The sequence below is a fragment of the Kogia breviceps genome, chromosome 20 (assembly GCF_026419965.1).
Source record: "Kogia breviceps isolate mKogBre1 chromosome 20, mKogBre1 haplotype 1, whole genome shotgun sequence".
In the NCBI taxonomy this organism is placed as follows: domain Eukaryota; kingdom Metazoa; phylum Chordata; class Mammalia; order Artiodactyla; family Physeteridae; genus Kogia; species Kogia breviceps.
In genome coordinates this window covers 31,990,102-32,014,516 of record NC_081329.1, presented here as the reverse complement: position 1 = coordinate 32,014,516, position 24,415 = coordinate 31,990,102, and the positions used below count along the sequence as shown (strand labels likewise).

The 24,415-nt window shown below is 39.1% G+C and overlaps 1 protein-coding gene across 5 annotated transcripts in view; it reads left to right on the top strand.

The window, feature by feature from the left end:
• The first annotated feature begins 465 nt into the window (after window positions 1-465).
• The window catches only part of LOC131747336 (arylamine N-acetyltransferase 1), a 50,272-nt gene continuing 26,322 nt past the window's right edge, over window positions 466-24,415 (top strand). For 3 of the 5 annotated variants that reach the window (XR_010838525.1, XR_010838524.1, XM_067022680.1), the window contains exons 1-2: window positions 13,273-13,323; window positions 23,538-23,608. The gene's annotated coding sequence lies outside the window, so the exon portion shown is untranslated. Of the gene's footprint in view, window positions 510-13,272; window positions 13,324-16,725; window positions 16,912-23,537; window positions 23,609-24,415 lie in introns of those variants that run through there. The other 2 variants (XM_067022681.1, XM_067022682.1) reach the window with 2 other exon arrangements.

Sequence of the window (24,415 nt, the reverse complement as noted above, 5' to 3'; positions counted from 1 at the left end):
AACAAGTAGGTCTTAGATGGTGGAATATTTGACTTCCAGTGGACCTTCAGCCTCATTATACACACATTGTAATACATTAGCATGCTAAATGATACAACCACCAGCACCATGACAGTTCTGAGGCTAACAATAAAAGGCTGAAAAGTAGGCGGTGGCCCAATTCCTGGAAATCTCCACCTCTTCCCCAAAATAATTGGAATAATCATCCCCTCATTAACCTATGAAATTACCCAGCCCACAAAAACTAACCACGCCATATTTCGAGGCTCTCTCACCTTACGAGATGGCCCACACTCTGTTTATGGAGTGTGTTTCTTTCTAAATAAATCCACTTCTTAACTATAACTTTGTTTCTCACTGAATTCTTTCTGCAATGAGACATCAAGAACCTCAAATTCACTGGGAACAGAACCATAGCAGCTGCTGCAGCAAAAAAAACTGGAAATTGAAAACATGCAGAGAGAAACTTCAGTCACTGGAAACTTCGAATAACAGTGGAGGAGGAGTAGGTAAGTAAACACAACTGTATGAGACAAATGTTCTGAAGCCTCTATGCCTAACATTTCTATAACATTTGCTATTTGAAATAACAAATTATCCTATCATTTGGGGGACAGCTTCATGCTGGCTTTTCTGTTTTCATTTGGGGAGGGATCATTGGTTTTGTTTTGAAATTTTGCACAGATAAAAACCAGAGTTGAATAATAATGTTGAAATTAAGAAACTTGGCTGATTCATTTTGTTGTGCAGTGGAAGCTAACACAGCATTGTAAAGCAACCATACTCCAATAAAAATTAATTTAAAAAAAGAAAGAAAGAAACTTGGGATGGAATCTTGAATATATTTGAGGTCTTAAAACATGTAATTTAGCCTGAGCTGCCTGTGACCTACTTAATAAGAGAGCCAACCTATGCATTAATTGTTATAGCAAACGGAGAATTTTGGTTAAATGTACTATTCAGACATGGTCAAGATGGGTTGTGAGAAAACCCTACCCCAGGGCACACAGAACATGAACAGTTCCAGGGATTTGTGCTGCATTTTAGTCACATCTTACAATAGCATGGGGGTTACTTCCTTGTCCTGTAATCCTCATGGAGATGAAAGGAAGCTTGGCTCCTGGTTGAATGCTGATGTAATGAGTTTGGGGCCTGGATGAAACCTCTTAGGACCTCTCCAACTTCTCCTCTTAGTTCGTTCCAGTCCTGCAGCAGAAGGAAGTGTGAAAATCCAGATACTTGGATTTTCCAAGTGCTCATACTCTCTAAACCCCTCTAATAGTGTTTATTCCCAATTCTGACTGCACAGTAAAACATTTGGGGAGTTTTGGAAGTATATCAATACAACCTGAAAGCAAGGTGGCTGTAACAGAGGTATTATTTTTTTAATCTCTGTGAATCTCTCATACTCCCTAAAAATAGAAAATAAAAGAAAGCAAACTAGAAGGAGAAACTGGGATAGCACCAAAAAAAGCCATGGACAACATCTTTAACAAACAAAATGACACGATGCCCCAAATACCCCGAAATAGGAGTGGTTATGGTCAAACCACTGGCAGCAACAATGTCCACATAGTATAAGTAACTGTGAAGGAGAATAAAAGAAAAGGCAAAGGAAGGGAACCAAATCAGATTGTGAGTTTAGCAGGCCAATATAAAACCAACAGCTAAATTTGGGAGGAAGCCTAACAGACTTGAATTATGGGATGAGTACAAGGGACTGCAGGAAGTGAGCATTGGATGAAGTGAGTTGGGCGATGAGAATTCCCAAAACACCATTCTCTGGGGGAATTAGCCAGCCACCTAGTGACAGATTGATTATATAGTACTATTTTCATCATAGTAGGGGGACATTTTGTTCTCACTGGAATAGACACTTACTCTGCCTTTCCTATCTGCAAAATTCCTGCTAAAACCACTATCCATTAACTGACATATTTATCTTCGTGTTATTCTACATAGAATTACTTCTTACCAAGAAACCCATTTTACAGCAAATGAAGCACAGCTATTGGCCCATGCTCATAGAATTCACTGGTCTTACTGTGTTCTTTTTTACCCTGAAGCATACAGCCTGATAGTTTTGTAGAATAGATCTTTGAAAGATATAGGAAACACCTTGTGAGGCTAGAGTAATATCTTCCAGGATGTGGTATATCCTCTAAATAAATAACCAGTGTTGGTGTTATTTCTTCTACCACCGGAATTCATGGGTCCAAGAACCAAGAGGTGGCTCCCAAGAGAGTGGCTCCTCTCACTACTACTTCTAGCAATCCACTAGCATCATTTCCATCTCCATGACCCTGGGCTATACAGGTATAGAAGATTTGGTTCACAATGGAGAAAAGCTTCCAACAGGGGACACAGTAATGGTAGATGGGACTACCACCTGAACACATTAATCTTCTTGCTGAGAACAAAAGGAATACAGAATGGATAGTGTGAGAGGTAGTTATAAACAACAGTTATGATCATGTGACCAGATGCAGAAACAAGGACTATTATGGTTATATTTCATACTTATTTTGATATGAATATATGGTGTGAATTAACCAATTTTTTCTCTTTTCTACCATTCTCCTTCCATCTAACATAAAATGTGTTACTACTCGTTATCTTCACATTTCTTATTTAAATTGAAGTATATCAAAAGAAAGTATGTGATTTGACCAGACTTTTAATCATTTGGGGGAAGAGATTTAGCAAGGTTTTTGGTTGTGTAAGAGATAGTTGCATCATGTTAAACAAAGGCAAGATTTCAATATTGTTTTTATTTGAAAACTAAATTTGTATATCTTCCAAAAAATCATTATATCCGTCTGCTCGGGTTTCCATAACAAACTCCATAGACTGGGTGGTTTAAAAAACAGAAATTTATTTCTCACAGTTCTAGAGGCTGGAAAATCCAAGATGAAGGAATCAGCAAGGTAGGCTTCATTCTGATGTCTCTTCTCTTGCTTATAGGTGGCTACCATAGGTCTGTGTCCTCACACAACCTCTTCTTCATTTGCAGGAGAGAGAGACATGGTGTCTCTTTTTTTTAAGGGTACTAATCTATTATGAATGCCCCACCCTCATATCATCTAACCCTAATTACCTCACAAGATCCCCATTTCCAAATACCATCACACTGGGAGTTAGGACTTCAACATACAAATTTTCAGGGGAGGGACACAATTCAGTTCATAGCAAGTATCCTTAAAGGAAGGGCTATTTATATCTTCAACCCTCTTTTCTTCCTGGCAGCTGGAAAGCAGATGTTACAGCTGGAGTTCACATTGCTATCTTGAACTAGGTGGTAGAAGCCACAAGCTGAGGATGGCAGAACAGGAAGACAGAAGGAGACTGGGTCACTGAGGACTTTATGAAACTACCCAACAATCATGGACTGTTTATTTTTATCCTCTTTTATAAAAGATAAATAAACTTAATCTTATTTAAGCCACAGTTTTCTTGAGTTCTGTCACTCACAGATGAACCTAAACCTAATTGGTATAGTGTTATATAACACATTATCTGTCTTCTTGATTAATATAATTAATTCATTCTTACAGCAGATATTATTATTAACCAGGTGTCAAGTACTTTATTAGCACCCATGTTGTTCACAACTGTTGGGATACAGCTGTGAACAACATGGGTGCTAATAAAGTCCAAGATCCAGAGTTTGAAACAAGCAAAAAATTAATTACAAACAAGTGGGTTATAAAATAGAAAGAATTTAGTATTTTTAACACCTTTATTAGAGTATAATTGTTTCACAATGGTGTGTCAGTTTCTGCTCTACAACAAAATGAATCAGTTACACATATACACATGTCCCCATATCTCTTCCCTCTTGCATCTCCCTCCCTCCCACCCTCCTCATCCCACCCCTCCAGGTGGTCACAAAGCACTGACCTGGTCTGCCTGTGCCATGCAGTTGCTCCCCTTCTAGCTATCTATTTTACATTTGGTAGTGTATATATGTCCATGCCAATCTCACTTTGTCCCAGCTTACCATTCCCCTCCCCATATCCTCCAGTCCATTCTCTAGTAGGTCTGCATCTTTATTCTCTTCTTGCCCCTAGATTCTTCTGACCTTTTTTTTCTTTTTTTAGATTCTATACATATGTGTGTTAGCATATGGTATTTTTTTTCTCTTTCTGACTTATTTCACTCCGTATGACAGTCTCTAGGTCCATCCACCTCACTACAAATAACTCAATTTCATTTCTTTTTATGGCTTAGTAATATTCCATTGTATACATGTGCCACATCTTCTTTATCCATTCATCTGTCGATGGACACTACATGAAAGGATGCTCAACATCACTAATCATTAGAGAAATCAAAACTACAATGAGGTATCACCTCACACCAGTCAGAATGACCATCGTCAAAAATTCTACAAATAATAAATTCTGGAGAGGGTGTGGAGAAAAGGGAACCCTCTTGCACTGTTGATGGGAATGTAAATTGATACAGCCACTATGGAGAACAGTATGGAGGTTCCTTAATAGAACCTCCTTAATAGAACAAATAGAACTACCATATAACCCAGCAATCCCAGTACTGGGCATCTACCCTGAGAAAACCATAATTAAAAAAGAGACATGTATCACAATGTTCATTGCAGCACTATTTACAATAGCCAGGACATGAAAACAACCTAAATGTTCATCGACAGATGAATGGATAAAGAAGATGTGGCACATATGGAATATTACTCAGCCATACAAAGGAATGAATTGAGAATTTTTATTAGATCACTTAATTCTAAATCTGACTGAGGTTAGGATCCTGAAAGAAGAGAAGCATGATGGAGAATAATGAACTGTCCTTCACCAGGGGAAAGATTCTGGAAAGGGCATGGCAAGGGAACTAGAGTACCCTGGGAAGACAGAGATTTAAGGAATGGATCACTGGAGTTGTAATGAGATGTTGTTGAGCTGCACCACACAGGCCTGCAAAGCCTTTACTTGCCCATCTTCAAGACAAAAGAAAGAGCCCAGGGTTCAACAATAGAGACATTAACAGTTTAATGGATTGGGGGATCTCATATGTTGGAAGCAAGGTCCTAGAGGGTCACTCCACCACTGCTGTGCATTGGACAGCAGGGCAGGACATGGTGGCAATCTTCACTCCTAAGGGGACTAGGGACCAGTTATAGGGGGAACTGACATCATATTGGCTCATTGGTTACCAGGGAAACCAGCAGGCAGGCACAGCACTCATAACCCGTCTTAGCCCCTTGGGCTAAGTACCTTCCTGGGGCAGATGTCTTCCTTTTGTTAAACTATCAAAGGGGAGCCATTCTGACCTAAAGAGTAGAACAATCACTAGAGGAGGAAGGGGGCAAATATGTAAGTATTTACTGATTGGACTCTACAATTAAGGGAGAAGGTCAATCATGCTTCTAGGATGTAGGTGAAGCAGGGAGAGGTTGAGCAGGGGATATACAGAGAGCAAGCAAACAGCCATCTTTGGTGGTCTCATACAAATGAGGAAAGTTAAAATTACTAGAACACTTCAAGAGAGTTGAAAGGAATCACTTGATAAACTACTTAGGATGGGTATCAGGTTGGAAATCTCCAAGGGGAAGCTCAGAATTGCAAACTTCTATCTGTCATTGAAAAAACTATTGCCTGCCATATCAGTAAACAAACAGTTGCAGCCATCAAGCCATCACATTATAGCCAGACCAACAGTGAGCCCTGAGGGAACTCAGGATAGAAACAGGATGCCCACAATCAGGCTATCAGCCTCTGCAGCCACGCCTGACAGTGCACCCTGAGGAGACTCAGGATTAGAAATCATAGGATACTGTCCCCAGATAGTTGAGGTGCATATCAAAGGAATGATTTCAATAAGTCCAGACTCTTGCATCTTCCCACACATGGAAAATCACTAATTCCTTTCACTCAAGATATATTTTTTTTACTTAACAGTAATCTTTTAATATTTCAACTACCTGGTCTTTGTTGTAAAAAATCCTATATATCCTGGCTCCTCCTTTTTCTTCAGAGTGGTCCCTTAGAGCTATCTGAGAGGCTGCACCAGGCTTAAGTCCTCAGTTTTGAGGGAGACCTTCAAGATGGCAGAGGAGTTAGATGTGAAGATCACCTTCCTCCCCACAAGTGCATCAAAATACATCTGCATGTGGAACAACTCCTAAAAACACCTACTGAACAATGGCAGAAGACCTCAGAGTTCCCAAAAGACAAGAAAATCCCCACGTACCTGGGTAGGGCAAAGGAAAAAAGAAAAAACAGAGACAAAAGAATAAGGACAGGACCTGCACCTCTGGAAGGGAGCTGTGAAGGAGGAAAAGTTTCCACACACTAGGGATCCCCTTCACTGGTGAGGATGGGAGGTGGGCGGGGGGGAAGCCTTGGAGCCATGGAGGAGAGTGCAGCAACAGGGGTGCAGAGAGCAAAGTGGAGAGATTTCAAAGACAGAGGATCAGTGAAGACCAGCACTCACCAACCTGAGATGCTTGTCTGCTCACCCACTGGGGTAGGTGGGGGCTGGGAGTGGAGGCTAGGGCTTCAGAAGTCAGATCTCAGGGAGACGACTGGGGTTGGCTGCATGAAGACAGCCTGGGGGAGCTAGCTCACCACACTAGCTGGGAGGGAGCTGGAGAAAAGTCTGGACCTGCTGAAGAGATAAGAAACCATTGTTTCAGGGTGTGCGAGGAGAGGGGATTCCCTCCCCATGTGCTCACAGAAGGCAGAGCACAACCTAATTGAGTTCCAGAGATGGGTATGAGCCATGGCTATGAGCTCAGATCCCAGAGACAGGCATGAAATGCTAACACTGCTGCCACTGCCACTAAGAATCCTGTGTGCAAACACAGGTCACTACCCACATCCCCCAGGAGCCTGGGCAGTACACCACTGCAAGGGTCCCGAGACCAAGGGACAACTTCCCTGGGAGAACACACAGCATGCCTCAGACTGTTGCAATCTTACACTGGCCTCTGTCACCACAGGCTCACCCCACATTCTGTACCCCTCCTTTCCCCCAGCCTGAGTGAGCAAGAGAGCCCTAATCAACCGCTGCTTTAACTCCCTCCTGTCTGGGAGGGGAACAGATGCCTGAGAATGTTCTATATGCAGAGTCAGGGCCAAAACCAAAGCAGAACATCAGGAGCTGGGCTAACAAAGAAGGGAAAGGGAAACTTCTCCATGCAGCCTCAGGAGCAGTAGATTACATCCCCAAATCAACTTGATGAACCCTGCAACTGTGGAATATCTGAATAGACAATGAATGATCCCAAAATTGAGATGGTGGAATTTGGGAGCAAATGTAGACTTGGGGTTTGCTTTCTGCGTCTGATTTGTTTCTGGGTTTTATGTTTATCATAATTTAGTTTTTAGTGCCTGTTATCATTGGTGGATTTTTTCATTGGTTTGGGTGTGCTCTTCTTTTTATTTATTTTTTTTCCTTTTTTTTCGTCCCCTTATTCTGAGCTGTGTGGCTGGCAGGGTCTTGGTGCTCTGGTTAGGTGTCAGGCCTGAGCCTCTGAGGTCAGGGAGCTGAGTCCAGGACACTGGACCACCAGAGACTTCCAGGCACCAGATGATAACAATCAGAGAAATAGGCAGCAGATGAAGGAGCAGGGTAAAAACCCACCAAACTGAACAAATGAGAGGAAATAAGCAATCAACCTGAAAAAGAATTCAGAATAATGATAGTAAAGATGATTCAAAATCTTGGAAATAGAATGCAGAAAGTACAAGAAATGTTTAACAAGGACCTAGAAGAACTAAAGAGCAAATAAACAATGATGAACAACAAATAAATGAAATTTTAAATTCTCTAGAAGGAATCAATAGCAGAATAACTGAGGCAGAAGAACAGATAAGTGACCTGGAAGAAAAAATAGTGGAAATAACTGCCACAAAGCAGAATAAAGAAAAAAGAATGAAAAGAATTGAGGACAGTCTCAGAGACCTCTGGGACAATATTAAATGCAACAACATTCGAATTATAGGTTCGCAGAAGAAGAAGAGAAAAAGAAAGGGTCTGAAAAAATATTTGAAGAAATTATAGTTGAAAATTTCCCTACCATGGGAAAGGAAATAGTCAATCAAGTCCAGGAAGCACAGAGAGTCCCATACAGGATAAATCCAAGGAGAAACATGACAAGATACATACTAATCAAAGAATCAAAAATTAAATACAAGCAAAAAATACTAAAAGCAGCGAGGGAAAAGCAACAAATAACATACGAGGGAAACCCCATAAGGTTAACAGCTGATCTTTCAGCAGAAACACTGCAAGCCAGAAGGGAGTAGGAGGACATATTTAAAGTGATGAAAAGGGAAAACCTACAACCAAGATTACTCTCGCCATCAAGGATCTCATTCGGATTCAATGGAGAAATTAAAACCTTTACAGACAAGCAAAAGTTAAGAGAATTCAGCACCACCAAACCAGCTTTACAACAAATGCTAACGGATCTTCTCTAGGCAAGAAACACAAGAGAAGGAAGATACCTACAATAACAAACCCAAAACAATTAAGAAAATGGGAATAGGAACATACATATTGATAATTACATTAAATGTAAATGGATTAAATGTCCCAACCAAAAGACACAGACTGGCTTCTAGATACCAAAATAAGACATGTATACATGCTGTCTACAAGAGACCCACTTCAGACCTAGGGACACATACAGACTGAAAGTAAGGGGATGGAAAAAGATATTCCATGCAAATGGAAATCAGAAGAAAGCTGGAGTAGCAATTCTCATATCAGACAAAATAGACTTTAAAATAAAGACTATTGCAAGAGACAAAGAAGGACACTACATAATAATCAAGGGATCGATCCAAGAAGAAGACACAACAATTGTAAATATTTATGCACCCAACACAGGAGCACCTTGATACATGAGGCAAATGCTAACAGCCATAAAAGGGGAAATTGACAGTAACAAAATAATACAAGGGGACTTTAACACCCCACTTTCACCAGTGGACAGATCATTCAAAATGAACAAAAAAAGAAAAAAGAAAATAAATAAGGAAACACGAGCTTTAAATGACACATTAGATCAGATGAACTTAAATGATATTTATAAGACATTCCATTCAAAAACAACAGAATACACTTTTTTCTCAAGTGTTCATGTGTCATTCTCCAGGATAGATCATCTCTTGGGTCCCAAATCAAGCCTCGGTAAATTTAAGAAAATTGAAATCGTAAAAAGCATATTTTTCTACCACAAAGCTATGAGGCTAGATATCAATTATAGGAAAAAATTATTTAAAAATACAAATGCATGCAGGCTAAACAATATGCTACTAAACAGCAAAGAGATCACTGAAGAAATCAGAGAGGAAATCAAAAAATGCACACAGATGACAATGAAAACACAATGACCCAAAACCTATGGGATAGAGCAAAAACAATTCCAAGAGACAAGTTTATAGCAATACAATCTTTTTTTTTTTGCACATGGAAGATTCTTATTAAATATTTATTAAAGGAATGAATAAACCAATGAAATAATAAATTATTATAAAACACATTTATCCATATAAGTGTAACCTGTCATCAAGTGCCTCTCTTCAGGCTAGACTTTTTTTTTCTTTTTTTTTATACTGAGTCACAATTTTTATTGCATGTACTCTATCTCTAGTTATAAAATATTGGCTATATTCCCTGTGTTGAACAGTATATTCCTTTTTAAAAAACATCTTGATTGGAGTATGATTGCTTTACAATGTTGTGCTAGTTTCTGCTGTATAACAATGTGAATCAGCTATATGTATACATATATCCCCATAAACCTTCCCTCTTGTGTCTCCCTCCCTCTCACTCTCCCTTTCCCACTCCTCTAGGTGGTCACAAAGCACAGAGCTGATCTCCCTGTACTATGTGGCTGCTTCCCACTAGGTATCGATTTTACATTTCATAGTGTATATATGTCCATGTCACTCTCTCACCATCCCCTTACCCATGTCCTCAAATCCATTCTCTAGTAGGTCTGTGTCTTTATTTCCATCATGCCCCTAGGTTCTTCATAACCTTTTTTTTTATTCCATATATATGTGTTAGCATATGGTATTTGTTTTTCTCTTTCTGACTTACTTCATTCTCTATGACAGACTATAAGTTCATCCACCTCACTACAAATAACTCAATTTCATTATTTTTTATGGCTGAGTAATCTTCCATTGTATATATGTGCCACATCTTCTTTAACCATTCATCTGTTGAGGGACACCTAGGTTCCATGTCCTGGCTATTGTAAATAGTGCTGCAATGAACATTGTGGTACATGATTCTTTTTGAATTATGGTTTTCTCAGGGTATATGCCCGGTAGTGAGATTGCTGGATAGTATGGTAGTTCTATTTTTAGTTTTTAAAGGAACGTCGTTAGTTCTCCATACTGGTTGAATCAATTTACATTCAGACCAACAGTGAAAGAAGTTTCCCACTTCTCCACACCCTCACCAGTCTTTCTTGTTTGTAGATTTTTTGACGATGGCCATTCTGACTGGTGTGAGATGATACTTCATTGAAGTTTTGAATTGCATTTCTCTAGTGATTAGTGATGTTCAGCATCCTTTCATGTTTTTGTTGGAAATCCGTGTATTTTCTTTGGAGAAATGTCTATTTAGGTCTTCTGCCCATTTTTGTATTGGGCTGTTTGCTTTTTGATATTGAGCTGCATGAGCTGCTTGTATATTTTGGAGATTAATCTTTTGTCAGTTGCTTCATTTGCAAATATTTTCTTCCATTCTGAGGGTTGACTTTTCATCCTTTTTATAGTTTCCTCTGCTGCACAAAAGATTTTAAGTTTCATTAGGTCCCATTTGTTTATTTTTGTTTCAATTTCCACTTCTCTAGGAGGTGGGTCAAAAAAGATGTTGCTGTGATTTATGTCATAGAGTGTTCTTCCTATGATTTCCTCTAAGAGTTTCTTTTTTGAGGATAAACATAATTTTATTGAGACAGAAAAGGGAAATATGGGCTCTAATTGCAAAGCCAGAGGAAGATACAGAGGCTATCACATTGACTTCCTTTGTTCCTTATTTCAGGGGAAAAGTCATTAGTCTTTCACTAAAAGTATGAAATTAGCTGTAGGGTTTTTTTTTTTAACATAGTTATTGGAGTATAATTGCTTTACAGTGGTGTGTTAGTTTCTGCTTTATAACAAAGTGAATCAGTTATACACTTACATATATCCCCATATCTCTTCCCTCTTGCATCTCCCTACCTCCCACTCTCCCTATCCCACCCCTCTGGTTGGTCGTAAAGCACTGAACTGATCTCCCTGTGCTATGCAACTGCTTCCCACTAGCTATCGATTTTACATTTGGTAGTGTATATATGTCCATGCCACTCTCTCACTTTGTCCCAGCTTATCCTTACCCCTCACTGTGTCCTCAAGTCCATTCTCTAGTAGGTCTGCATCTTTATTCCTGTCCTTTCCCTAGATTCTTCATAAATTTGGGGGTTTGTTTGAGATTCCATATATATCTGTTAGCATACGGTATTTGTTTTTCCATTTCTGACTTTACTCTGCATGACAGACTCCAAGTCCATCCACTTCACTACAAATAACTCAATTTTATTTCGTTTTATGGCTGAGTAATATTCCATTGTATATATATGACACAACTTCTTTATCCATTCATCTGTCGATGGACACTTAGGTTGCTTCCATGTTTGGCTATTGTAAATAGAGCTGCAATGAACATTGTGGTACATGATTATTTTTTTTAACATTTTATTGTAGCATAATTGCTTTACAATTGTGTGTTAGTTTCTGCTTTACAACAAAGTGAATCAGTTATACATATACACATGTTCCCATATCTCTTCCTTCTTGCATCTTCCTCCCTCCCCCTCTCCCTATCCCACCCCTCTAGACGGTCACAAACCACCTAGCTGATCTCCCTGTGACATGTGGCTGCTTCCCACTTGCTATACACCCTACGTTTGGTAGTGTATGTTCATTCTACTCTCTCACTTCGTCACAGCTTACCCTTCCCCCTCCCCCTATCCTCAAGTCCATGCTCTAGGAGTCTGTGCTTTATTCCCCTCCTACCCCTAGTCTCTTCATGACATTTTATTTTCTTAGATTCCATATATATCTGTTAGCATATGGTATTTGTTTTTCTCCTTCGGACTTATTTTACTCTGTATGACAGACTCCAGGTCTATCCACCTCACTATGAATAACTCAGTTTCATTTCTTTTTATGGCTGAGTAATATTCCATTGTATATATGTACCACATCTTCTTTATCCATTCATCTGTTGATGGACACTTAGGTTGCTTCCATGTCCTGGCTATTGTAAATAGAGCTGCTATGAACATTTTGGTACATGATTCTTTTTGAATTATGGTTTTCTCAGGGTGTATGCCCAATAGAGGGATTGTGGGGTCATATGGTAGTTCTGTTGTTAGGTTTTTAAGGAACATCCATACTGTTCTCCACAGTGGCTCTATCAATTTACATTCCCACAAACAGTGCAAGAGTGTTCACTTTTCTCAACACCCTCTCCAGCATTTATTGTTTGTAGATTTTTTGATGGCCATTCTGACTGCTGTGAGGTGATACCCCATTGTAGTTTTGATTTGCATTTCTCTAATGATTAATGTGGTTGAGAATTCTTTCATGTGTTTGGTGGCAATCTGTATATCTTCTTTGGAGAAATGTCTATTTAGGTCTTCTGCCCATTTTTGGATCTGTTATTTGTTTTTTTTTATATTGAGCTGCATGAGCTGCTTGTAAATTTGGAGATTAATCCTTTATATGTCGTTTCATTTGCAAATATTTTCTCCCATTCTGAGGGTTGTCTTTTCATCTTGCTTATCATTTCCTTTGCTGTGCAAAAGCTTTTAAGCTTTATTAGATCCCATTTGTTTATTTTTTGTTTTTATTTCCATTTCTCTAGGAGGTGGGTCAAAAAGGATCTTGCTGTGATATATGTCATAGAGTGTTCTCTCTATGTTTTCCTTTTGCTCCTCTAGGTTACTGAACCTGTTTTTCCCGGATCCCCTTAAAACCCTAACCTCCCACGTTACACTTAGGATATCTTGATTCAGCCTCCCTAAGAGTAAGAACTGTATGGATTACAAGGTCACTCCACTCTCAGCCTGGTGCCAGGTGTCACCAGAGTACATTTGAACAAGAGGTGCACAAGGACAACCCAAGTTCCCACGACTACATTTCCCAGAGCTCCCTGGTGATTCTAACTAGATTCAAGGGGTGGAGCAGTTTGCAAACCAGTGAGGTCTCTTCCTGGGCTTGTCCAGGAAGTGGGAGGACGACAGTCAGCCCAGTTCCTGGTTGTGGGACCCAGGAGAGCTTGGTAAGTGATATGTTGTGCTTTGAAATTGGGGCTTAATCCTATTTCAAATGTGATTCCAGGAGACTAGATACTACACAGACCCGAATGTCAGGTCCTAAACCAGTTCAGAAAGTTTGGCTGACATATAACTTGAGTTCTTATGCTGTAATTACTGTACAGAATAATGGAGGAGATAACATACCCCAATTCAAACTGTCGGGGTTGATGTCGAAAGCTCAGCTTCTCTGTATGCCAGTGCCAAAATAGATCTTGGAGACAGAGTTTTGGGTGAAGTAGAAAAGGAAAGCTTTATTACTTTGCCAGACAAAGCTCCTGCCTCGAAAAAACTATGTGTCCCAACCCAGGAAGATTTGATAAGGAGTTTTATAAAAATATTTCCCAAGGGTGGGGTTGTGGACAAGATGAGCATGTGTACAGGGTCTCAAGTGGTCAGTCTCCTAATCTTGATGAGCTTCTCTGGTCCCTTTAATCTTGCTTCGGGTGGGGGTGGTTTCTTACCTGCTCCTCCCTTGATAAGCAACTGTTCGAATCTGCCCTCTGGAACTCAGGGAAGGTCATGGAGGCTGGAGTCTTGCTTACAAGAAATGGGGGACAAAAATAAAAGGCCTAGCCTCCATACCTGGGTGCCTCGCAGGGCCCTGCTCAGTTTCAGGGTTAGAGTAACAGCCATGTGACACCTCAAGTGTGAGGACTTGGGCAGGTTATTTAAGCATCTCTAAAAGCCAGTTTATCCCTCAGAAAGTTGGAGCTAATAAGAGAGCTTATTTTAAAAGTTTGTTGCGAGGATTAAAGTATATAAAATATAGCTAATGTGTACAACACGTGATTCAGGGGACAGGATTTCCCTCTTGGATAATTGAAACAGCAATGTCCACCTTCTCTGTCCCCACCTGGGTGTGTCCCAAAGGGCCCAGTTAGTCCTGCAATCAGCAAATTCATGATCACTCCTGCCCCTCCTGCATTAGCTGATCAGAAATTCTCTAATGATCATACCCAAACTCCAGGGAGGCTCTGTTGTGTTGTCTGCACAGTTTAAGGGAATTCTTGAGGACGTTTTATCTTGATGGAAGCAACACCCTAAGGCGAAGGTCTCCAGGAGCCATAAATGACAAGAGTCAGATCCTTTGCTCTCAGGCAGGCTGAGGACACCACTCCCTGAGCACAAATATGCAGAATTCCACAGGAGAGAGGAGCCTGTGGAGGCTGACAGCCCCAGAGCAAGGGGTCTGTGGGCTCTCCCCTCTGGACTTTGCTCCCTTGCCCTGGCCCGATGCCCACAACAACAACACACCTGTTGGCTCTTCTTTGATGAACTGACCTTTCCCTTCCCCCAAGTCACAGTTTAGTTCCTCAACCACAAAGTGGCTGACCCCACCTCCTCTCACTCAGAAGGAAGTTGTTAACTGCCAACTCTGTATATAGCTGCATCCTGCCCAGAGACTTATTTTGTTTGCCCTCTATAGGTTTAACTATTTTTAAAGTTCAGAGCCAACTTTAAAAATAGGCAGATTTCACCCACAACTCTGAGTTTCTGCTCCTCAAGAGGGGGAAAAAAGAGAAACAAAGAAACATTCAGAACTTCCTGCTGCCTGGGTGTAACTTTTATTTTGGCTGTTTTCCATGGGCCTTCTGTGCACTAAGCACTGTGAAGGATGGTCTGTGGTCACGGCTTGCATGGCAACTTCTCTTGTTTTCATCCAGAAGATCACTGGGCTGGCCACTTGCCCCTGGGGGTGGGTTGGGTTGTGGTATCCTTGCAGTGAGCCTCGGCACCAAAAAAGATAAGTAAAAGGAAGGGATGGGAAGGGAAGGGAAGGGGAAAGAGAGGAAGAGAAAATCACAGCATATAGAATGAAAAGTCACTTGGAAGCACCTCTTAAAATTCTACTGTTCATTTGGACAGTTCTATTGCTAGGCATATACCCAATGAATTGAAAACAGTTACAGAAAAAAGTATTTGACCACAAATGTTGTCAGCAGCACTGTTCACAGTAGCCGAAGGTGGAGCAGAACATAGACAGGACGTAGACTGGTGGTTGCCAGAGGCTTGAGGAAATGGGGAGTAACTGCTTCATGAGTCTGGGGTTTTACCGGGGGTAGTGAGATATTTTGGAACTAGATAGAAGTCATAGTTGCACAAAGTTGTGAATGTGCCAAATGACATGGAATTGTTCACTTTAAGTGGCTTATTTGGGTCACATGAATTTCACGTCAATTTTTAAAAATCTGTTCAGTATGACAGATATGCTGGCAGTAGGTACAGAAGGTTCCACCTCTGTCCAAACGTGTATTTATGCTACTTGTAGCCCTGAGTGTGACATCAGCATTTTACTCCCTTCCCCTGGGCCCTCATTTTATTTCCTCAAGCATAAAACAGGGGGCTCCATTCCTTCCCTGAAAAGGAGGTTGTTGTTGTTGTTTTTACTATCAACTCCCTAGTACTTCTGTCCCAGAGACTTATTTTGTTTGGCTTTTCTATCTTCATCTGAGCAGCTGTGTTCTTTTAGATTGTCTCTCTGGGCCTGCTCGGTAGTCCTCACAATACCTGCCTGACTCTGCGACCTTTAGCTCAGAGCCCTGGCTGAGCTGCAGACCTTCAGTACATAAAGCCCTGTTGTCCAATGGCCTCTGAGCAGGGCTAGCCTAGCCTCTCCCTTTCCGTCCAAAAATCAAGCAGATGCCTACCTGCCCTGTGGTTAGGGTTGGTTGTAGTGTCAATCCAGTGGGATGCCATATCCTTCACTGAGACAGAGAAAAGGAAAAAGAAGGAAAAGGATAGGAAATAAAACACAAACACCACATACACACACACACACACACACACACACACACACACACAAACAGAAAAGCCACTCACTAGCACTCCTTAAGGCTCTTTTATTCAGTCATGCCAGAAGTGCAGGAAGTAGGTATAGAAGATTTCATCTCAGTCCATAACTGTACTTGTGGTGGCAGCATCTCAGGAGTGAACTACCTCGGGATCAACCTGTTTTTAATTCTTCTATTTTAGACTTTTGCTTACAACTTTATTTGGGGAATGAATAAGGGCTTCTTTAGTTGAAAAATAAAAAATAAAATAAGAAAAATGAAATAAAATAAGATAAAATAAAATAAAATAGAAAACCACTGCTGTACATGAAAGAGGTAGAGACGCTAGACTGGGAGCTGGACAATGAGTTCTTCATATTGACCTGTTCTCCAGGGCTATATCATAAAGGTAATTTGTAACTGAAGTACCATGTCACTTAGGGATAAATCACAGCAGCCAGTTGACTATTGAACATTGACCATTCAACAAAATAACAAGCATTCATTTGGTGACAGAAGAAGTCTCTTTTGCCTGACTTTCAAGACCCTCTGGACATTGCCTCATCCTGTACATCTTACCTTTCTTTCACACAGCTCTCCAAAATGACCACTGATATGACTTATCAGGTTCCCCAGATGTAGATGCTGAGGCCAGGACCATGTGCAAGTGGCTTATGATGTGCTCCTGGGAGAACTCCAGTGTCCGCCTGAATGTGAATTATAACTCAAAGTCTTTCCAGACTCAAGGCAAGGCAGCTGAGTTTTCAGAACATCTCACTAGTAAGTCACTGATGCAGGGCTGCCCTGGCAGGACATGAAGTCCCTGACACTTCCAATTTTCACATAGGAAGGCAAAGCTCCAGGAACCCCCAAGAAGTCTTCCCAAAAGTCCACAATGCAGCTCCTTAAGCACAAGGACACAGAAGCCATGCTAATCAGAGGCACAGAAAAGTGGTCAAAGACATCTAAAGGCTTCTGGTTAGCTTACAGACAGCATTCTCCCCACATTAGCCTCAGTCGTGAATCGTCACCAATGCCATGTGCCCTCTCAAGGTACCCTGAGCATGCTCTGCTCTTTACCCTCTGTACCTGAGGCAGAAGTCTATCGGTCTAATGGCTTCCATTACATCACATTTTTAAAATGTTTTTAAACTACTTTAGCCAAATTCTCATAACATTTCTACTCTTTGTTCTATATTAAAAGGAAACAATTCCTTATATATAGTTCTGTCTCCACCTTTGATTTCCTTCTTGAATATAGTTTACAGGTGAGATGTCTGGCTGGAGTGGAGCTTGGACTCCTCAATATTTCCAGTGAATATGAGGGAAGATGACTGATGACAAGAGATACTTTAATGGCTGATCTTCTGTATATCGGTGGTTCTTCTTCCTTTGCAGTGACACCATACATTAAGAACACTGCCTTATTTTTCTACCCCAATATCCCCAATTATACTTTACACATAAAGGAAGACCATGTGCTACCATTACACGTTGGTCTTTACTATGTTTGGTAATTCTTGTAGTAGCAATCAGGGACATAGTACATGATTCACCCCTCCTAACTGATCCTATGGCAACTAATCATCTGACTGGTTCCTTCTGAGCTCCCTTGTGCTGGCTTCCACAACCTCCAGGCTCAGAACCCATCAGTGTTGCTGTCATTTCCTGTGGTTGCACTTGCTATACCCCCCCACCATGCAACCCAGATGCCCACCTTAATCTTCAGTCCCTTCCCTTCTCTTTTGTGATTTTTAGGTACTTTTCACAACTCATGTAACACTAAACTATCTTTTTGTTTTCAAAGGAAGTCACAGTATATATTTTACTATCTCTTCTATTATTTCTAGAGTTTGGTCCAGGAGAAAGGAATTTCTGAGACTTCTGAATTAAAACTGAACATCAACTTGCTTCCATTTGCTTAGAAAGGTTTTAAGTGCCTTTCTGGGAGTTCTCAGTAGATGCTCTAAGTGTGTTCTTTATATATCCCTTGAGTCTTCTCTAATATTAATCATGAACCTGAAAGGAAGGATATATCTGCACAGAAATGCTATATATCAAGAAATAAGGCCAGTTGTGTTTTCAGTTAGCTATTTTCCTGGCAACTATTTTCTAAGTTTTGCCAGTATTTCACTGTGAATCACAACTTTAGTCATAGCAATTTCTTTTGTTTAATCACAGAATACTCAAGTAATATTTTGTTACTCTTTCTGATTCACTTCACTCTGTATGACAGACTCTAGGTCCAGTCACATCTCTACAAATGACCCAATTTTGTTCCTTTCTAAGGCTGAGTAATATTCCATTGTATATATGTAAAACATCTCTATCCCTTCATCTGTCAATCGACATTTAGGTTAATTCCATCTCCTGGCTATGGTAAATAGCGCTGCAATGAATACTGGGGTGCCTGTGTCTTTTGAAGTGTGGTTTTCTCAGGGCATATGCCCAGTAGTGGAACTGCAGGGTCATATGGTAGTTTATTTTTAGTTTTTTAAGGAACCTCCATACTGTTCTCCATAGTGGCTGTAAGAATTTACAATCACATCAACAGTGCAAGAGTGTTCCTTTTCTCCACACCCTCTCCAGCATTTACTGTTTATAGATTCTTTTGATGATGGCCATTCTGACCACTGTGAGGTGATACCTCACTGTAGTTTTGATCTGCATTTCACTAAAAATTAGTGATGTTAAGCATCTTTTCATGTGTCTCTTGGCCATCTGTGTGTCTTATTTGGAGAAATGTCTACTTAGGTCTTCTGCCCATTTTTTGATTGGGTTGTTTCTTTTTTGGATATTGAGGTACATGAGCCCTTTGTATATTTTGGAGATTAATCCCATGTCAGTTGCTTCATTTGCAAATATTTCCTCCCATTCGGAAGGTTGTCTTTTTATCTCATTTATGATTTTCTTTGCTGTGCAATAACTTTTAAGTTTAATTAGGTCCCATTTCTTTATTTTTGATTTTATTTCCATTACTCTAGGAGGTGGGTCAAAAAGGATCTTGCTGTGATTTATGTCATAGAATTTTCTGCCTATGTTTTCCTCTAAGAGTTTTATACTTTCTTACCTTATATGTAGGTCTTTAATCCATTTTTTGTTTATTTCTGTGTATGGTGTTAGGGAGTGTTCTAATTTAACTCTTCTACATGTAGCTGTCCAGTTTTCCCAGTGCCACTTATTGAAGAGGCTGTTTTTCCTCCATTGTATATTCTTGCCTCTTTTGTCATAGATTAGGTGACCATAGGTGCATGAGTTTATCTCTGGGCTTGCTATCCTGTTCCATTGCTCTATATTTCTGTTTGTGTGTCAGTACCATACTGTATTGATTACTGTAGCTTTGTAGTATAGTCTGAAGTCCAGGAGCCTGATTCCTCTAGCTCCATTTTTCTCTCTCAAGATTGCTTTGACTATTCAGAGTCTTTTTTGTTTCCATACAAATTGTAAAATAGTTTTTTTCTAATTCTGTGAAACATGCCATTGGTAATTTGATAGGGATTGCATTGAATCTGTAGACTGCTATGGGTATTATAGTCATTTTCACAATATTGATTCCTTCAATCCAAGAACATGGTATATCTCTCCATCTGTTTGTGTTATATTTAATTTCTTTCATCAGTATCTTATAGTGTTCTGAGTACAGGTTTTTGCCTCCTTAGGTAGGTTTATTCCTAGATATTTTCTTTTGGTTGGAATGGTAAATGGGATTGTTTCCTTAATTTCTCTTTCTGATATTTCATTGTTAGTGTATAGGTATGTAAGGTAGTTCATGTATTAATTTTGTATCCTGCAACTTTATTAAATTCATTGATTAGCTCTAGAATCTTTCTGGTGACATCTTTAGGATTTTTCTATGTATAGTAGAATGTCATCTGCAAACAATTTGTATTCCTTTTATTTCTTTTTCTTCTCTGATTGTCATGGCTAGGACTTCCAAAACTATTTTGAATAATAGTGGTGAGAGTGGACACCCTTGTCTTGTCCCTGATCTTAGAGGAAATGCTTTCAGTTTTTCACCATTGAGAATAATGTTTGCTGTGGGTTTGTCATATATGGCCTTTATTATGTTGAGGTAGTTTCCCTGTATGCTCACTTTCTGGAGAGTTTTTATCATAAATGAGTGTTGAATTTTGTCAAAAGCTTTTTCAGTATCTATTGAAATGATGATATGTTGTTTATTCTTCAAGTTGTTAATATGGTGTGATTTGTGTATGTTGAAGAATCCTTGCATCCCTCGGATAAATCCCACTTGTTAATGGTGTATGATGCTTTTAATGTGTTGTTGGATTTGGTTTGTTACTATTGAGGATTTTTGTTTCTATATTCATCAGTGATATTGGTCTGTAGTTTTCTTGTGATATCTTTGTCTGGTATTGGTGTCAGGGTGATGGTGACCTCGTAGAATGAGTTTGGAAATGTTCCATCCTCTGCAATTTTTTTGGAAGAGTTTGAGAAGGATAGGTGTTAGCTCTTCTCTAAATGTTTGATAGAATTCTCCTGTGAAGCCTTCTGGTTCTGGACCTTTGTTTTTTGGAAGACTTTTAGTCACAGTTTCAATTTCCTTACTTGTGATTGGTCTGTTCATATTTTCTATTTCTTCTGGTTCAGTCTTGGAAGGTTGTACTTTTCTAAGAATTTGTCCGTTTCTTCCAGGTTGTCCATTTTATTGGCATATAATTGCTTGCAGTAGTCTCTTCCAATCCTTTGTATTTCTGTGGTGTCAGTTGTAACTTCTCATTTTTCATTCCAAATTTTGTTGATTTGAGTCTTCTTCCTTTTTTTCTTTAGTCTGGCTAAAGGTTTATCAATTTTGTTTATCTTCTCAAAGAACCAGTGTTTAGTTTTATTTACCATTGCTACTGTTTTCTTTGTGACATTAAGAAAGAATTAGGTTTTTAATTGCCACAAAACACCTTTCAGCATGCTTAACTTTCTGATAATACCCTCAACTGCACCAGTTTTGTTTGGGGGGTTTGTGTTTATTGTTGTTTGTTCCTAGATCCACAGAACATGAAAATCCTTTTTTGACAAGGCTTAGAAAGCTGACAATCTCTCTTTTTTCCTCCCTCTATATGAAGGATGTATTTAGATGAATGTTGGTCAGTAGGACATTTGTCAGCTATGGGTATTGGGTGCTCAACTGTCTAATATTACCATTTGAATGTTGTATATGATTGTAAGGCTTATGTCACTAAAGGTTTTTATTCGGATTTTTCATGATCAAAATTCATGTGATATTGTATAGACATGCTTTGTAGTGAACTATAGTAGCAATAATTTCTGTATATGATCTAGGATTTATTCCAGCATTTCTATTCCTTTTTTAAAACAAAATATTTTTTTTAATTAACAAACGATGGAAATAGAAAAGCCTACATAAAGATTTTAGAAGGAGAACTTACAGGACACAAATTTGTGATTCATTAGATGAGACACTTGGATGTGATTCCAAAAGCTTTTATTGAGCATTGTCAAATTTGTAAGCTTCATAGGGATGGACATCATACTTATAAATGCCCTTCTATAAAGACTACCGTAGATATGAAATTCTTGACCTTAATATCATCTTTGAAAATATTAAATTGAAAATTCTGTTATCTTATATTTTAAGAATAAGCATATTGTATTACTGCAAGAGATTTGATTTTCAGCAGAGTGCAAAGTTCTTTCAAATGCACATGTCTTTTTTTCTAATTTCATTTTGTTCTAAAGCACTTTTTAAGTGTAGTTTTCTCATTTAGTAAATGTTGTCTAATTGAACAAAAAAGAAAGACAATAGAAATACATAGCTTATCACCATTAACCTATGGGTGGGATTCTTTGTACCATGACACCTCAGGTCATGTCATCTTACCAATAGTAATGCACCACTGTTACAATTACTGTCCATATTAGATTAGAACTCTGGTAACAGGGGACAGAAATTTTTTTCTACATGAGATTTTACAAAACACAGACTTTTGGGGTGGGGGGGTGCTCACCTTACCAGAAAGTCAAGAGATGGCCTAATCCTCACCAGTGTCATGTGCCCTCTCAAGGTACACTGAACATGCTCTGTTCTTTACCCTCTGTACCTGAGGCAGAGGTCAATAGGTCTAATGGCTTTCACTTAATTCACACTTTTTAAATGTTTTAAAGTTACTTTAGCCATAATTCTCATAACTTTTCTACTCTATCCTATAATAAAAGGAGTCAATTCTGCCTGTCTCTTCCTTGGTTTTTCATTTTGATTTAAATCTTCATGGGCTGATGGAGAGGTAACACTATTAGAATATGTACATGTATATATTTTTTCTATTATCCTTTTTGGGTTTTATTTTTTCCTTCAGAAATACCAATTATCTTTATATTGGATTGTCTTTGACTGGTTTTATGTCTATTACCTTCTCTCTAACTCTTTAATGGCTTTATCTCTTCATTAAAACCATTGAGTATTAAGTTTTTCTTCTACATAAGTCATTTGATATTATGCTATATATATATTCCCCTTTTGTTCATAATTACTTATGTATTATCTTTGTTGTTATTCTTAATTAGTTTCCTAAGTTATAGATAGTTCTTTTGATAATACTGTATTATTTTATCACCTCATTTTTTGGCTTTTTGGTATGAGTCCATTTTAAATGTTCTATCTCTTCAAGTACCTGTGAAGAATATCTTTCCATTGTTCAGTTTATGTTTCTTCTTGAGCTGGTTGTCTCTTTCCCCTATCTTTTGTGTAGTATGTCCTTTTCTTCTGATCCCAGTCTCATAGTATATTTGCATTCTGTTTTTTCATCATATTCATGCATGTATAGTTCTGTCTCCATCTTTTATTTGTTTTTTGAATGAAATGTGACTGGTGAGATGTCTGGCTGGAGTGGACCTTGGACTCTGCAATCTTTCCAGTGGAGATGAGGGAAGATGATTGAAGACAAGAGATATTTTGATGGCTGGCCTTCTGCATACGGATGGTTCTTCATCCTTTCTGGTGACTCTGTACATTAAGAACATTGTCTTATTTTTCTTCCCCAATATCCACAATTACCCTTTACACCTAAAGGAAGACAGGTGCTACCATTACATACTTGTCTTTTCTGTGTTCGGTAAATCTTGTAGTAGCAATGAGACAGGGTTCACCCATCCTTGCTGATTGTATGACAAATATTCATCTGGTCTGTTGTGTCTGAGCCCCCTTCTGGTGACTTCCACAGTCTCCAGGCTTAGAAACCACCAGTTTTGCGCCCATCTTCCATCATTGTACATTCAGCTCTCTTCTCTAATGCAACCCAAATGGCCATTTTACTCCTTCTGTTTTGTGATTTTTAAATATTCTTCATATTCATGTCCCAATGAGAACTACTGTCCTTGTTTTCAAGGAAGAATATGATATATTTAAAACTATTTTTTTTCTTTTATTTCTACAGTGGAAGAAGAACTATCCTAAGTCTTCTGAATTAAAACTGAGACTCAATCTACATTGAACTTCCTCAGAAAGGTATGCTTTTCTGAGACATCTCAGCTGGCTCCCTAAGTGTGTTCACTCTCCCTCCTTTTATTCTTTTCTTATATTTATGATCAAGAAAATGAAATGGTATATCAGTGCACAACTAAATTACAAGTCAATATATAAACTTTGCAGTGTTTTCACCCAGTTTTATCCTGAAAACTACTTTCTAGTGCCTCCATATTTCACCTTCTATCATAACTTCAGTAGTACAAAATCTCTTATATTTAGTCATGGAATATGCAGGTATAATTTGGTTATAACATGTTGCTTGCATCCAGACACCTATACTGGCTTCTTCTCAATGAACTTCAAGTTACTCAATTCTAAATTAACATAATACCTTTTTTAACATCTTTATTGGAGTATAATTGCTTTACATTGTTGTGTTAGTTTCTGCTGTATAACTAAGTGAATCAACTACATGTACACATGTATTCCCATATCCCCTCCGGAAGGAACAAAGAAAAATCTTTAAAATCAAAAGATAGCTTTAGGAGGAGAGAAGATGGCGGAAGAGTAAGACACGGGGATCACCTTCCTCCTCACAGATACATCAGACATACATCTACACATGGAAATTCTCCAATAGAACACCCACCAAACGCTGGCAGAAAACCTCAGACCTCCCCAAAAGCAAGAAACTCCCCACGTACCTGAGTAGGACAAAAGAAAAAAGAATAAACAGAGACAAAGAATAGGGACGGGACCTGCACCACTGGGAGGGAGCCGTGAAGGAGGAAAGGTTCCCACACACTAGAAGCCCCTTCGCGGTCAGAGACGGCGGGTGGTGGAGGG